Source organism: Danio aesculapii, chromosome 4, assembly GCF_903798145.1.
Source record: "Danio aesculapii chromosome 4, fDanAes4.1, whole genome shotgun sequence".
NCBI classification, from domain to species: domain Eukaryota; kingdom Metazoa; phylum Chordata; class Actinopteri; order Cypriniformes; family Danionidae; genus Danio; species Danio aesculapii.
The window spans coordinates 57749273-57764632 of NC_079438.1; the positions used below are offsets into that span (position 1 = coordinate 57749273).

Here is a 15360-nt window from a genome sequence, read left to right on the forward strand (position 1 = left end):
ATAACTGTGGTTGGGTTTAGGGTTGGGGAAGGTGTAGATGTCAACAACGATGATGGTTGGGTTTAGACTAATAGTAGCCATAGACGTTAATAACTGTGATGGTTGGTTTTAGGGTTGGGGAAGGTGTAGATGTCAATAACGATGATGGTTGGGTTTAGACTAGTGGTAGCTATAGACCGTAATAACTGTGATGGTTGGCTTAAGGGTTGGGTTCATTCGCGACACCCACTCCTCGCCACACACCCCCACCCCACGTTAATAACTGATGTAACTATGTTGCCGACAACATAGTTTTAACATGTGGGTCTCCATAACGTCAAGTTATGCCTCTAACATACTGCAAGTTACGCCCCTGTCTTGCAGTCCGCAGATAGACCCTACTCAATCATTTGGAGTATTATACACCACACACAGATTATTAAATTCCTGAGTCTTTGTTTGTCATAACGAGTCTTTTAGAGTTTCTTTGTTTTGTATGCCTTGTTTTTGACCTTAGCCTTGTTTATTGTTATATGCCGTATCGCTGCCTATTTTGACCTCATGCCTTAATGATTATGATTTGGATTGTCCATATGTAAGAGCAACTCCTGTATTGACCATTGCACGACTATTCTTATTAAACCTGCACTTGAATCCTACCTTGTTGTCCCTCAACTAGCTTGCACACGTGACAAGTACATCATATTTGACTAGATATTCTTCAAGGTACTAGTATTCAGCTTAAAGTGACATTTAAAGGCTTAACTAGGTTAATTAAGGTAAAGTTAGGGTAATTAGGCAAGTCATTGTATAACAGTGGTTTGTTCTGGAGACAATCTGAAACAAATATTGCTTAAGGGGACTAATAATATTGACCTTAAAATGGCTTTAAAAATTAAGAACTGCTTTTATTCTAGCCGAAATAAAACAAATAAGACTTTCTCCAGAAGAACAAATATTATAGGAAATACTGTGAAAAATTGCTGAATCTGTTCAACATCATTTGGGAAATATTTAAAAAAGAAAGTTACAAGTATTTCACTCCTTTTTAACTTTTCATTAATGTGTTGAAAAATAAAACGGTTGTAATTAAAGAGATTGTTAAAGTCAAGTCTCTCTCTCCTTCACGTTGAGCTGCAGAGGCTTGTCATCCACCAGCCAATCTGTGACTCAGTGCATCTGCATTTGGGGAACGGTGCGGGTCACCGGAGCACGCCAGTCTTATTCTGCATTTGTAAAGAATTCTAATAGTATAAACAGCGCTCTGGAAAGAATGAGTCAGGAGACGCTCTCAACTAGCACTTCAGAGCTCACATTAACAGCCATTTGAAGCCCTCACATGCACTCTCGGTGGAACGTTTTGCTTGCATTAAATTGATATGTTCAACTGTGACGGGTAACTGTAACGTGTGCCATGCCGCTTCTTTATTTTAACACACGCGGCTTTACAAATTACTGCAGCTGCTATTTATACCTGCTGACTAAATAAACGGGCATCCAGAAGAAATATTTGAGGCTGTAAACAAGAAGATTTGGGGGTTTTTATTAGCTTTCACTGGTTGTAGTGTGCTATAAAACGGGTATTTTGCATGGGACAGGGGAGTTGCTAGACATAAAGCTCTACTGGTGCATGGGTAACTAACATGATCAAACACTGTAATGTATTGTTCATTGTTTGTTCGTGTTAGTAAATGCATTAACTAACATTAACTAATACAAACTTTTTTATAAAGTATTACCTAATAACTCCTTTCTAATAACTGATTTATTGATCTTTTCCATGATGACAGCACATATTATTTAACTAGATATTTTTTAAGATGCTAGTATTCAGCTTAGTCACATTTAAAGGCTTAACTAGGTTAATTAGGGTAAAGTTAGGGTAATTAGGCAAGTCATTGTATAACAGTGGTTTGTTCTGGAGATAATCCAAGACAAACATAGCTTAAGGGGGCTAATAATATTGACCTTACAATGGTTTTAAAAATTTAAGAACTGACTTTATTCTAGCCGAAATAAAACAAATAAGACTTTCTCCAGAAGAAAAAATATTATAGGAAATACTGTGAGAAATTCCTGAATCTGTTAAACATCATTTGGAAAATATTTGATCAATTAACAGGAGGGCTAATAATTCTGACTTTAACTGTATATACACTGATGAACACTTTCATTATATGTCCACAAAGCCACTTAATCACAGATCTTGCGTTCCCTGGGAATCGAACCCATGACCTTTCGTGTTGCTCCAGCGTTTGAGCTGGAGGAATGCATTAGAGATGTGCACTGTACATGCGCTCTGAGACTGATGCTGGAAAGTCATGAGTGGAGGATTAGCATGAACTAACCCCACACCTTTGAACACGGCATTCCAGCCCTGGGAAAAAAACAGAGCTCAATGCAGCGGCCCTCCGCTAACACCATCCTTACACAACGCCAAAGTGCAATTCCATGCAAAACGTCAACTTTGCCATGAAAGAAATTATGTTTTCACCAAATAGCAGAGTGTTTTTGTGTAGGCTTGTGTTTTAAAGTACTGTAAAACACTCAAAAATATCTCTGTCGATGTTTTCAAGCAATTATATTTGATTTAGCAAAGTCACACAAGTGGCAATTTCACATCAGTCACATCCATAACAAAGCTTATTCCCTTATAATTGCAATATAAAATAAAATCAATCATGTTTGTTCTATAGTGAGTCAACTCTTATCCTTGTGAGTAGCATCATTTCTTTTAAGTTGTGCAGTTTAATTCACTGAACTTCTCTAAAGTATGTTATATACCGTAAACTCGCTAACTTTTTTGGTCACATGCATAACGTATGTTTATTTTCCTCATTTAAAAATATAATAAATGTTTACAGATTGATATTTGTCTGATCCCATAACTCTGTGCTGAGTTGTTTTGGAAAATAGAAGCAGTATAATGTTAACATACACTTTCTATGTGAATTTATGTTATGAGTTTTTACTGCAAATGTCCATCCATAATGCTAGAATTGCAACTCCGAAATAAAGACACGCTCCTTCCCTTCACACTGGAATGTAAACACCATTTAACGTTGGGTTTCTTGGGGCTTTCTGGTTTGGAAAAATAGGGCTAGAGAAATGCATGCTTGCTTTAAAGCGTCTCTTCCCAAGGGAGGGCTATAGATATGACAGACAGCTCGTCTCCAGCTGGCAGTGAATAAGCACCGCAGGCACACCCACTCATTAGGACTAAGATTTATTTCAACTTTAATGCCTCTGACAGAGAAAACGTCCAGACAGGCAGTGGATAATGATGCCGACTGTTGCTTTCACTTCAAGAAACAGAGGATAAATCAGATCTATTGATCAGTGATTGATTCACACTTTCTGATTCATCTTCACTTGACCGATTGGCGTTGGTTTTATCAGGAAAGCACCACACTGTGTTCATGCTGTTATACCTGTTAGCATTCTTGAGTTCCTGTAACCAATACAGGGCTCAGCGTACTTTGGGCAAAACACTGGAATGCTAAGGGGTTAAACGAAGTAGTGGCTTGCATGTAATACCACTGAATCATACATTTAAAATTGCTAAATAAATAAAATATCAGGCTATATTAAGTTTCATATTAGTTTTCATATTGTCCATCAATGTACACCTTCATGTCAAGAATCACATCTTTTTTTATATGCAAAATGTGAATTAAACAACACTGTTAACAATTTCCTACAGAATCTACATTAACTTATTGGCAGTTTCCCAGTAACTTACTGTAAATCAATTACAGCAAAAATACTGCATTTACATTTACAGTGCCATATATCTTGCTGTATATGTATTGTATATATCTTTACAGTAAATTAGTTTTCACAATGCAACTATAAAAAACAGAAACACAATGCATAACTGTACTACAGTAAAATACAGTTCATATTACAGTTAAATACTGTGTAATTACAACAATTGTAAACAGTGAATGTTAGCATGAGAAAAAACATGTTGAAATGTATTTGTTTTAGTATTAAAGGTTTTAAAACGTACACATTTTATCATTAAACTGAAGGCTTATTTATACTTCTGCATCACGTGCATTAACGTAAGCATGAGAAAAACATGTTGAAATGTATCATATGATAATCAGGCATGCGTTTCCAGAACCTTTACTTTTACTGTTCCTCAGTGGTGTAAAGATATTCCTGAGTATATGTTTAAAGATATAATCTTTTCAGGAATATTTGTTTCCACAACCTTTACTTTCACTGTTCCACAGCAATTAAATGTTCTTCCTCAGCCTCTAAATCATTGCAGTTTTTATTTATTTATTTGTTTTAGTATTAAATGTTTTAAAACGCACAAATTTTATCATTAAACTGAAGGCTTATTTATACTTCTGCATCACGTGCATTATTGTAAGCATGAGAAAAACATGTTGAAATGTATCATATGATAATCAGGCATGCGTTTCCAGAACCTTTACTTTTACTGTTTCTCAGTGGTATAAAGATACTCCTGAGTATATGTTTAAAGATGTAATCTTTTCAAGAATGTTTATTTCCACAATCTTTACTTTCACTGTTCCACAGCAATTAAATGTTCATCCTGAGCCTCTAAAATGTCACAGTTTCTTATTTATTTTTTGTATTAAATGTTTTACTGAGCTTTTCACACTTCTTTAATAGATAGAACAGTGTAGATTATTGACCTGAAATCATAGGATAGGCAAAGACCTCGAGCCAGGAATAAAACTCTTTGGTAATAAATTAAATCGAACTCCTCTTGTATTAAATGTTTTAAAACATCACAACTATCATTAACTGAAGGCTAATTTATACTTCTGCATCTAGTGTCCAGGTTAGCTTTCACACAGTCATATATTATTTTCCACACACACACTGTGGATACTTTTATTTTGGACTTATTATATTATAAAGGTTGTTGAATATCCACCAGTTCCCACCTCTTTCTTCCCTGAATGATTGTTTGAACTATTGTTGTAGTAGCATTGGATGTATTTCAGGACTAACCACCAGCAAATAAACTCGACAAAGTGGAACAAAAGAAACCCGACTATCATTTTGAAAGTGTTAAATGTATAATGAAGAATTATAAATGCTCACAATAGCATGGGGTACAGTGATTTACTCAATTCTGAACTATAAATCGGAACATCATAATTTGAACATCATCTTACTAAGATGTTCTTATCTTTTGCTATTGACATTACAACACTGCATCCAAACAAATTTTAATCTATTTTGGTATAATTTCATCTCTCACTAACTAGAAGCCACAAAGTCAAACAGATTACAACATGGCCATACTGGGTGACATGCACTCATCCCCAAATTATAAACTACTGTACGAAACCCCAGACAACACTGAATATGCACAAACCCAGACTGAAAATAACTGCGAAACCACAAAAAAACAAGTTTTAAACTCATCTGCTGTTACGAAAATGACAAAATACAGATGTTGTGTTAGCATTGATTTGATTTTATGGGGGGTGTGCTGAGGTCATAGTCTCCCAGAGGACTATTATGACTATTATTGCATTAAGAACAGAGATGCAGAAACGAGAAGCTGTAACGAGCATTCACTAACAGGCTAATTGCAGAGCTGCTGTAAATATGATCAGCCATAAGTGTAAGAGCACCAGCAGCTGCAGTGTGTGTGTGTGTGTGTGTGTGTGTGTGTGTGTGTGTGTCACGGGTGGGAGGTAAAGAGCTCTTCAGCAAGTGTGTACATTAATGCGGTGCTCTCCTGGCAAACGAGAGAAAGAGAGATAGACAGATTTAATTTTGATTCTTCGATATTCTTGAAATGAAAATAGATTCTCATTTTAATTAAACTTTTATTAAAATTAAAATTGTCATCATTAAAATTTTGGCTTTTCCTACTACAAAATTAATAATTCGCTCTCTTTTCTATTCTTTTTTGCATGTTTGAAACCAAAAATGAAATCAACCTATGAAAAAAAATTACCTTAAAATACACAAACCTAAAACTACCAAACAGATGTTTATATTAGGTTAGATTTAGGTTGACAGCATCTAAGGACAGGGTTATTTTGATGTCTAATGACAGCGTGAAATGACATTGATATTTTATTTATATTATTTATTTATATTAGGTTGCAAGTGACCAAAATCCAATGTCGAGCCAACATCTTAATCCGACATCATATTGACATCAAATACTGAGATTTCATCAGGTATGGCACCAAAATCTGACATCATGTGGCATCAGAAACAAACCTTTAAACCTTTCGTTCAGAGTGAAAGAGATTGAGAGAAAGTTCCTCCTCTCCTGGCTATATCACCCCAGTAACCCAGCGCTCCCAGTATGGCCAGCTGGTGAACACTGAGCCTCTCGCACACTTCAAACCAGAGCCAGAGTTTACTTTACCTCCCACCACAAACACACAGCCACAGAGACACCGTGTCAGAGCGAGGGAGGGAAAACACTAGATTGGGTGGGGGGTGGCTGAAAATGGACATTGTACTTCAACACACTGAGAAATGCTGGGCTATTTAAACCCAAATTGGGTTCAATCTGGTCCTATTAATTTAATTTAAAAAAAAAATTACCCAGCAGTTGGATTAATCCCTATTTCATCAAGAATTTGGTTGATAAACCTGGCATTTTTTATAGACTGAAGGTAAATATTTGTATTTTATATAAATTATATAACCATATAAATTATATAATTAAATAATTAAATATATAATAGTAGATAATAATAATGAACTATATAAATCTATAATAATTGTCTAAGACAGTAGTTGTGTTCAAAATCGAATACGAATCGAATTAGTGGTATAATGATCTTCCCAAGTCTTATTCACAAATTCATTTTCTTTTCGGCTTCATCCCTTTATTAATCTGTGGTCGCCACAGCGGAATGAACCGCCAACTTGTACAGAACATGTTTTTACACAGCGGATGCCCTTCCAGCCGCAACCCATCACTAGAAAACATCCATACACTCTCATTAACTGACATACACTACGGACAATTTAGCCTACCCAATTCATCTATACCACATGTCCCTGGACTTGTGGGGGAAACCGGAGCACCCGGAGGAAGCCCACGCCCACACAGGGAGAACATGCAAACTCCACATAGAAATGCCAACTGACCCAGCCGGGGCTCGAACCAGCGACCTTCTTACTGTGAGGCGATTGTGCTACCCACAGTGTCACCGTGTCCCCGAGTCTATATTTTTTGTTTTCAGGAGTGTTCATTTCCAGAACCTTTACCTTCACTGTCCCACAGCAATTAAACGTTCATCTTGAGCCTATAAAACATCTCAGTTTTTAATTTACTTTTATTTATTAAAAGTTTTAAAACGACACAACTTTCATTATTAAACCAGAGGCCAGTTTATACTTCTGCGTTGAGTCCACATGCTAGATTCGCATAGCTTTCACACAGCCACGTACCCTTTGTCACATACAAACTTCAAGATGGATAATGCAAACATTATTTGTATGATTTCGCTTTGTAAAATGATGTGGGCATGTTCTTGAAAGCTCTTGAGGGATTCATCCTGTAAATGGTATAAATAAATTGAACACTCCTTAGTAGTATCTTCCCAACTTTATATATGTATATATATATATATATATATATATATATATATATATATATATATATATATATATATATATATATATATATATTAGGGGTGGGCGGTACACCGGTGTCATAGTCATTACCGGTGTGACATTGCGCCACGACATGGATTTTCTAATACCGTCAATACCGTAATAAATCAATTATGTGCCTTGAACAGCTGCATTTACATCAATAATAGCTAATTCTAAATAATAAGGCATTCAATTTTCTTCAAACGTTCAGTTGTGGTCTGAATACATGTCCTTATACTGCAGGGCTCGAAATTGCAACCATTTTGGTCGCATGTGCGCCCGAAATTTAATCTATGCGCTCTCATAATATATTTGGGAGCATTTGATTTTCTCTATAAACTTGCTGAATCGCTCTACGCTGCCGCTGTATTGGTTCATATTAGCTGTCAATCACTCAATGCTTCCCGCTGTCAGATGACAGGGAGCTTTTGTTACCACAGGAAATGCAAACGGCTGAAGAATGAAAAGTACACAGGTTTGCAAACCTCACTTAAAGTTATAATAATAATAATAATAATGGCGCAGATGACAGCGATCATGACGGATGGACGGGACGGAGCATTTAAAATGTCACAAACCGAAACCAAAACTTTTAAAGAGTGATAGAAGTGAGACTTTTTTTGTCCGTTCTTCCTTGAAATGTATATTATTTTGCTATTTAAAGTAATACCATGATATTATACCGTCACCGTTCAAAAGATGAAAAATATCGTGATATTAATTTTAGGTCATATCGCCCACCCCTAATATATATATATATATATATATATATATATATATATATATATATATATATATATATATATATATATATATATAAAAGAAAATCTTTTCAAGAATGTTTATTTCCACAACCTTTACCTTCAATTAAATGTTCATCCTGAGCCTCTAAATAAAACATCTCAGTTTTTAACTTATTTTAATTTATTTGATGTTTTAAAACTGCACAACTTTCATTATTAAACCGATTACACACAATTTACACATGGTAGATTCGCGTAACCTTCACACAGTCACATACCCTTTGTCATAGATGTATAATGCAAACATTATTACTATGATTTTGTTTTGTAAAATGACCTGGACACGTTCTTGAATACTCTTGCGAAGTTCATCCTGTATATGGTGTGAATACATCTAACACGGGAACGCTATGATGAAATAAAAAAACGAGGAGCCGCAAGTGAAACTTTGAAATAGTGGCTATTAGCTCTTCACATAGCAAACAAGCTTAAGCCTGTGTGGGAGGCGCGAGATCAGAAAGAGAGCGCTCGACCTCACGGCATGATCCTTCTCTGGAAAGGACAGAAGAAGGGGAGGGAGATACAGAAATACCCAAATCAAGCACAGGTCAGTTCAGTCAGTGAGGACACAGAGGCCGGACGCTGACCCCAGAACAGTCAAGCCTTCGGAGACGCTCTTAAAGGGACAGTCCACCCCAAAATCATCAATTAGTCTCTAGACCTGAGTGACTGTGTTTTGCAAAATATACAAGAAGACAACAACACCACTGTCTTCAGTACAGCTGCTTTATAATTGAATCCAATAGGCCATTTTTTATTGAATAAGTTCAACTGATTGTAGTCAGTGAACTTTACCATTATTGAACTGAATTAAGGGGATAGTTCATCCAAAGATCAAGATTCTGTCCTCATTTACTCTCCCTTTAGTTGTTTCAAGTGTGTTTGCGATATAAAATAAAGGTATTTTGAAGAAAGCTGAAAACCTGTGACCATTGACTTCCATATATTTGTTTTTCCTGTACTATTAAGGTCAATGGTTACAGGCTTTCAGCTTTCTTTCTTCAAAATATCGTCTTTTGTATTCAACAGATGAAAAGAAACTCATAAAGGGTTAAAACGGTTGTTGCTAGAAGGGATACAGCTTCAACCAAAGGTTATTGAGAATTATTTATTTTATTTATTAAGTTATCCATTATTTGTATTTTACTAATGAATATTCCTACCCCAACCCAACCATCATAGTAATGTAAAAACTGCAATTATACCGAGTATTAGGGCTGCACGAAAATAAAACTTTGACATATCTGCGATACACATTGAGATAAAAATACAATTTCACCAGACGACGTGTATAGTTCTCTTTGGAAAGTCTTTAATTTATATAGACTGGGATGATTTTGTGGGGGTAGTGAAATACAAATATATTTTACGTCATTTATTATATGCATATAATAAACAAACTACAGTCAAAAATATGGCAGCACAATATTGGAAAAATAAAACATTGCGATATATTTTTATTCTGCGATATATATATATATATATATATATATATATATATATATATATATATATATATATATATATATATATATATATATAAATATATTGCGATACAAATACAATTTCTATAGATGAGTTGAAAAACTGGAAAGAATTTATAATTGTAGATTGATTGGGATGATTCATAATGGGTGCATAACGTATAATAAACAAACAAGCATAGATATATTCAATAAAGAAAAATATGCAAACTAAAAAAACTTTCCGAAGAGTCAAAATGTTTTCAGCTATACAGTAATTACATAATTAATCAAATGTAAAATAATACTGCAGTCTTTGTTTTATAAACAATTCAATAAAATTAATTGATTTAAAAAATTTTCAAAGTTACTCATGGTACATTTTCTTATCCCTGCATGCTTTTAAACCACCTCACAGAGTCACAGACCTCAATAAACACTAGCAAATGGTCAATTATAATACAGACTCAACACTGCGTATACTCGCGATGTGACTATTGTGAATGATCACGGTGCGATATCGATGCTGAAACGATATATTGTGCAGGTCTAGTCATAAATAAACACAATGGAGCAAATATTAAAGTGAAACAAACTGTGCTTCATGGATTTCTGGATATAGTCTAACAGTATTCAGATACAGAAAGTAAATAATTATACATAAAATAACATTTGCATAATCTTCATAATATAAATAATTCAATAAAATAATATTTATTAAACTTCTTTATGCACTATTAAGCTCTCTCAAAATTCTCACACAGTCACAGGCCTTAAAACACTCAAATTCTGCATCGTCTCCACAAATCTCATGTGTTTTGACCTGTGGATGCTGGTCAACTATAATCCCAACTCAACATTGCATATCCTGCGATTGCAGATGCACACATTGCTGTATCGATGCTAAAACCATATTTTGTGCAGCCCTACCGAGTATTATTCATATTATTTATTAAACACCTATTAAATTGTAATTTTATTAATGTCTACCCCTACCCCAATTCTTACAGTAATGTACAATATTAATAATTGTACAGTGTCACAAAAATTATGCTATATTGATGTATCCACAGATGTATGCCATAGACTTTACCATTTAAAGAAAGAGTAAATAATGAGTAAACTGTCATTTCTGCATGAACTATCCCTTTAACACTGAGCTGAATAATCACACTATTGCTTTCTGTAGAGCTGCATGCTTTATAGCTGAATTTAGGTTCGTTATTGAACAATTTTATTGAATATCCTGAACTGAACTTGTTTCATAATTGGGTTGCAGTTTAATAGAACTGTGTGATACTAAAACTTCAAAATACTGGCAAGAAGCAATGCTACAGTATCTATTTTACTATCATCAATAGCGTAGTGTCGTAAGTCACGTTGTATGTATATAAAACCCTCATTTAACCACTTAGCTCTACATAAAACATCTTTTGAGTGCCCTTAAATGCCCAGTTAATGCTGTATAAAATTCTGATGATGAATGCTCATCTGATTCCATTCATTTTGCAATAAGTTGTTCCAACCAGTTTATCAAGAACTTACTAAATAAACTACTCTTTTCTTTTTTGAAATTGCAGAATAAACTCATTTTAACACCATATATTTATATAAATATGTCTAGAACCATCTTTGCGAGGATAATTGCATTACAGTCTTTAAAAATAGCAGCATTTTACTTGTTTTTATTAATCTTTTAAAATGAAAAATTCATTATATACCCTAGTATTTGTAATTTTATTCAGCCAGACTTCGAAAATGTGGGCAAAAATGCTCATGTATGCTTATTTTGTATTTATATCAGGAAAGTATCATGTTAGATGAGTATCACACAAGCGAGACCACTACTTTTATCAGCACGAACGCGACTAAAATAATTCAAGAAACCAAAAGTAAGTGCATATTTTCATTTAGTGATTTAGTTTTGACATTTTAAAGCAAACATTTCCTATTTGTATATTCTGAATTTCATATTGAAAGCTCAACATCTTAACATCTTTCTGTCAATGCGGACTGTAATACAACAGTGATGTGAATAACTGCGGGAGCATTTTCCATCAAGTCAATATGACTGTCATTTCTTCCCATGAGAATCATAACTGTTGATGTACTCCTCCAAATAAAAACTAGGTGATTTTCAGATCAGATCACAAGTTTCAATCAAGCTGAAGGCTAAACGCTGAATAGTTCTGGTCGTCCGCTGAGTTACCGAACAACTCTGATGATGAGTCAGCCCAATTCGTCAACACTATTATGATAGAGGAATAAAAGAAATGCTGAGTGTTTTCAGAAGAAGCCGCTGAAAAAAACTGGACGGCCTTCACAACTTCTGCTCTATTATCCTCAATTCAACATATTTCACATTACAGTGAAGAAAAAAACATTCTCCTTTAAACTGACTGAGCATGATTAGTAAATGCCAAGAGCATGCCGAATGCCTCTGATATTTATCAAGTCCACAAAGATTGCTTTTGATAGCTTTAATCTACTGATTTATTCCAATATCCATTCCTTCAAACCCCCATTTCCACTAGCCTCGTTTAAGTAGAGCTGCAAGATATAGGAAAGATCTAAAAAGAATTATTTTGTTTATTCTGTGATATGAATATAATCTCACCATGATGACTTGAGTATATTAAATATATATATATATATATATATATATATATATATATATATATATATATATATATATATATATATATATATATATATATATATTTGTAAAGAATTTATAAGTTTAGATTGATTGGAATGATTCTGTATCGAAGTTCATCTGCATAATCGAATCTAATAAACAATGATAGATATACAAGAAAGTAAAATATACAACTGCGATAAACAGTGTTTAATCATTTTCTGAGGCTAACAGTATTCAGGTACGTTAATTGAATAATAAAAAAGCTAATAATTCAATAAAGTTAATCATTATTAAATTTATAAATGACACAATTTGTTATGCATGAATGCTTTTAAAATAATCATACAGTCACAGGCCTCAAAAACACATGGAAATAATAAATAATAATATAAACTCAACATTGCGACGTGACGTTTGGGAATGATCGCATTGCGATAACGATGCTAAAATGATATGTTAGTCTTTCAAAATTTTGTGAAGCGAACTGCAAAAATGAATTTTAAAATTGTCAGATGATATATATTTTATTGTTTATGCAGCAATGATCAATCCGCAACATTTTCATTATGGTTTTAAAGACGACAGCCAATCAGAGGTGTTTAAATTATTCACTGCTGAAAACACATCATGACAAAAATGTTTTGAGAATCATTCATTCTCGCAGATTCTCTCATTATAAACAATAAAGTGCAGATATGATGCAAGAAAGAGATTTCGCAGATTCAGTGATTATAATTGGAGTTCAGGATTGCACAATTAATCGAAAAAAGATGGCGATCTCAATTCGACCCTACACACGATCTGAATTCTGCTTTTCTACAATTCAGCCAATTATATTTTGAATGTCAGGAGAGAATTGTAAAGGCGGTCACACAAGCCTTCACACTTTTATATACGTTGCTCAGCAACATGGACACCTCCAAATGGCGTTAAAAGTGTCACATACTGTATTTATAAGGTATAATTCACCCAACATGTCATTTTTGTTTTGAGTGTAATGATGTATTCGCAGCCGCGAAATCACACATGATTATTGTTAATATTAATATTATTATTATATTACTAATGTTATTGTTATTTTACCATATGCTTGAGAATTAACAATAATAAATGCCTACTACTTAACCTTTATTTTATATCTACAGAATCATGATCTTTGTTTGAAGCGAAATAAATCCTGATTCTCATTTTAGCCAGAATCATGCAGCCCTATGAGAGTTTTTATAAAAGTTATGACAAAGTAGAAAAGATTAATCTCCAATAAATGCATGATGTCGACAACCCTAAAAAACACAATGAAAGTGGTTTAGGTGTAAAGACGTATATCCAATGAAAATCATGGACTACACTGTAAAAAATAATCGGGAATTAGCAGTTTTCAGTATTTTGTTATTCATGTTTTTATTTTAATCCATTTATTTCTGCTTTTGAATTGCATCATGGGATCTTGATCTTTCTTTCAACAACTTTTAGACCGTTACGGACATTTCTAATCGTTTAAAGTGATATATTGTCTAGGTTGGTGTTGTATATTACGCTACAAACCTTTTAATAAACTGTCATTTTCTGTTATTATACACACTTATTTCTTTATACATTATTATTTCTAACATTATATTATTTCAAACTTCTAAAATGTCACTAAAAGTCACTTTTTTTAACATCAAAAGTCGACAGAGCAGAGATCAACATCCCATAATGCAATTCACAAACGTTAATAAACAGAAAACACTTGTGAATCACAAAATATGGAAACTGTTAATTCACAGATATTTTTTTACAGTGTATTACTATGCAAATATGGATCCACATAGATCTGTAGCACACTCATTTCAGGAGTTCAGAATCTAGTCTTTCTTTATTTGGCATGCAATTTGATTTTTAATCTTTCACAGGCCTTATATATTCACAAACAACTACAATATGCACTACATGAATGGTCATATTTAAAAAAGCATATTAGAAGACAACTAAAAGTTGCACAAATGACACTGAATGCTGATGTAAACAACAAGGACTTGTCACAAACCTATATTTTGTACGTCCCAATATTAATGCAGACAAGCCAAGCATCTTTTTGTTGATAACACTGCAAATGTGCGTCAGAGAAAGCGTCAAATGCAATAATGGAGAGCCATAAAGGCAGTGCTGCTGAGTCACTGGGCAAACAGGAGAAACACCGTCACCATCAGCACACACAAACACACACCGATTTGTGTTTGACACACTGTAAACCATCCTGCTTTTTCCACACAAAAATCCTACAGTCCATCAGCACTAGGCGGCATTCGAGACTTCTGCCAAAGATTTATTATCCGATGGGTGGTGTGATGCTCTAGGTCGTCCCACCCAAAACTCCTTCATTTAAGTGCAATCATGACTGTCTAGTGCCACAATCCAGGTGTGGTGATCCACAATTCACCACCACACCCATCAAAAACAGCACAAAATGTTTTGTCCCAAGTTAGATAACACACCATCTAACTTACATTTGCATGAGCTGAATCTATCGCCACATACGCCATGATCTGTGCACGCCAATAATCAGTGAAAGACTACTCAATTCAAGTGTATTTGAGTTGCACTTTTCACAACAGTTATTGTTCCAAAGCAAAAGGTGCACATTATTGCATTACAATCAAAATCAGAACAGTTAAAGTGACTGGTTACCAAAGCATTATTGGTTGCTAATAACTAATAGCTTACAGTTGATATTATATATATTTAACCTGCAGATATATAGTATATAGGTGATGTCTGTGTGTGCATGTTCAACAAAGTGTATTTCTTCATTGTGTATCTATGCTTGTGGACACTGCATCACTGCTTTCCAGAAAACACACACACACCG

General features: G+C 34.2%; 1 protein-coding gene across 1 annotated transcript in view; it reads right to left on the reverse strand.

The window, feature by feature from the left end:
- frs2a (fibroblast growth factor receptor substrate 2a) overlaps positions 1 to 15360 on the reverse strand; it is a 41877-nt gene that overhangs the window by 25338 nt on the left and 1179 nt on the right. The window lies entirely within an intron of this gene.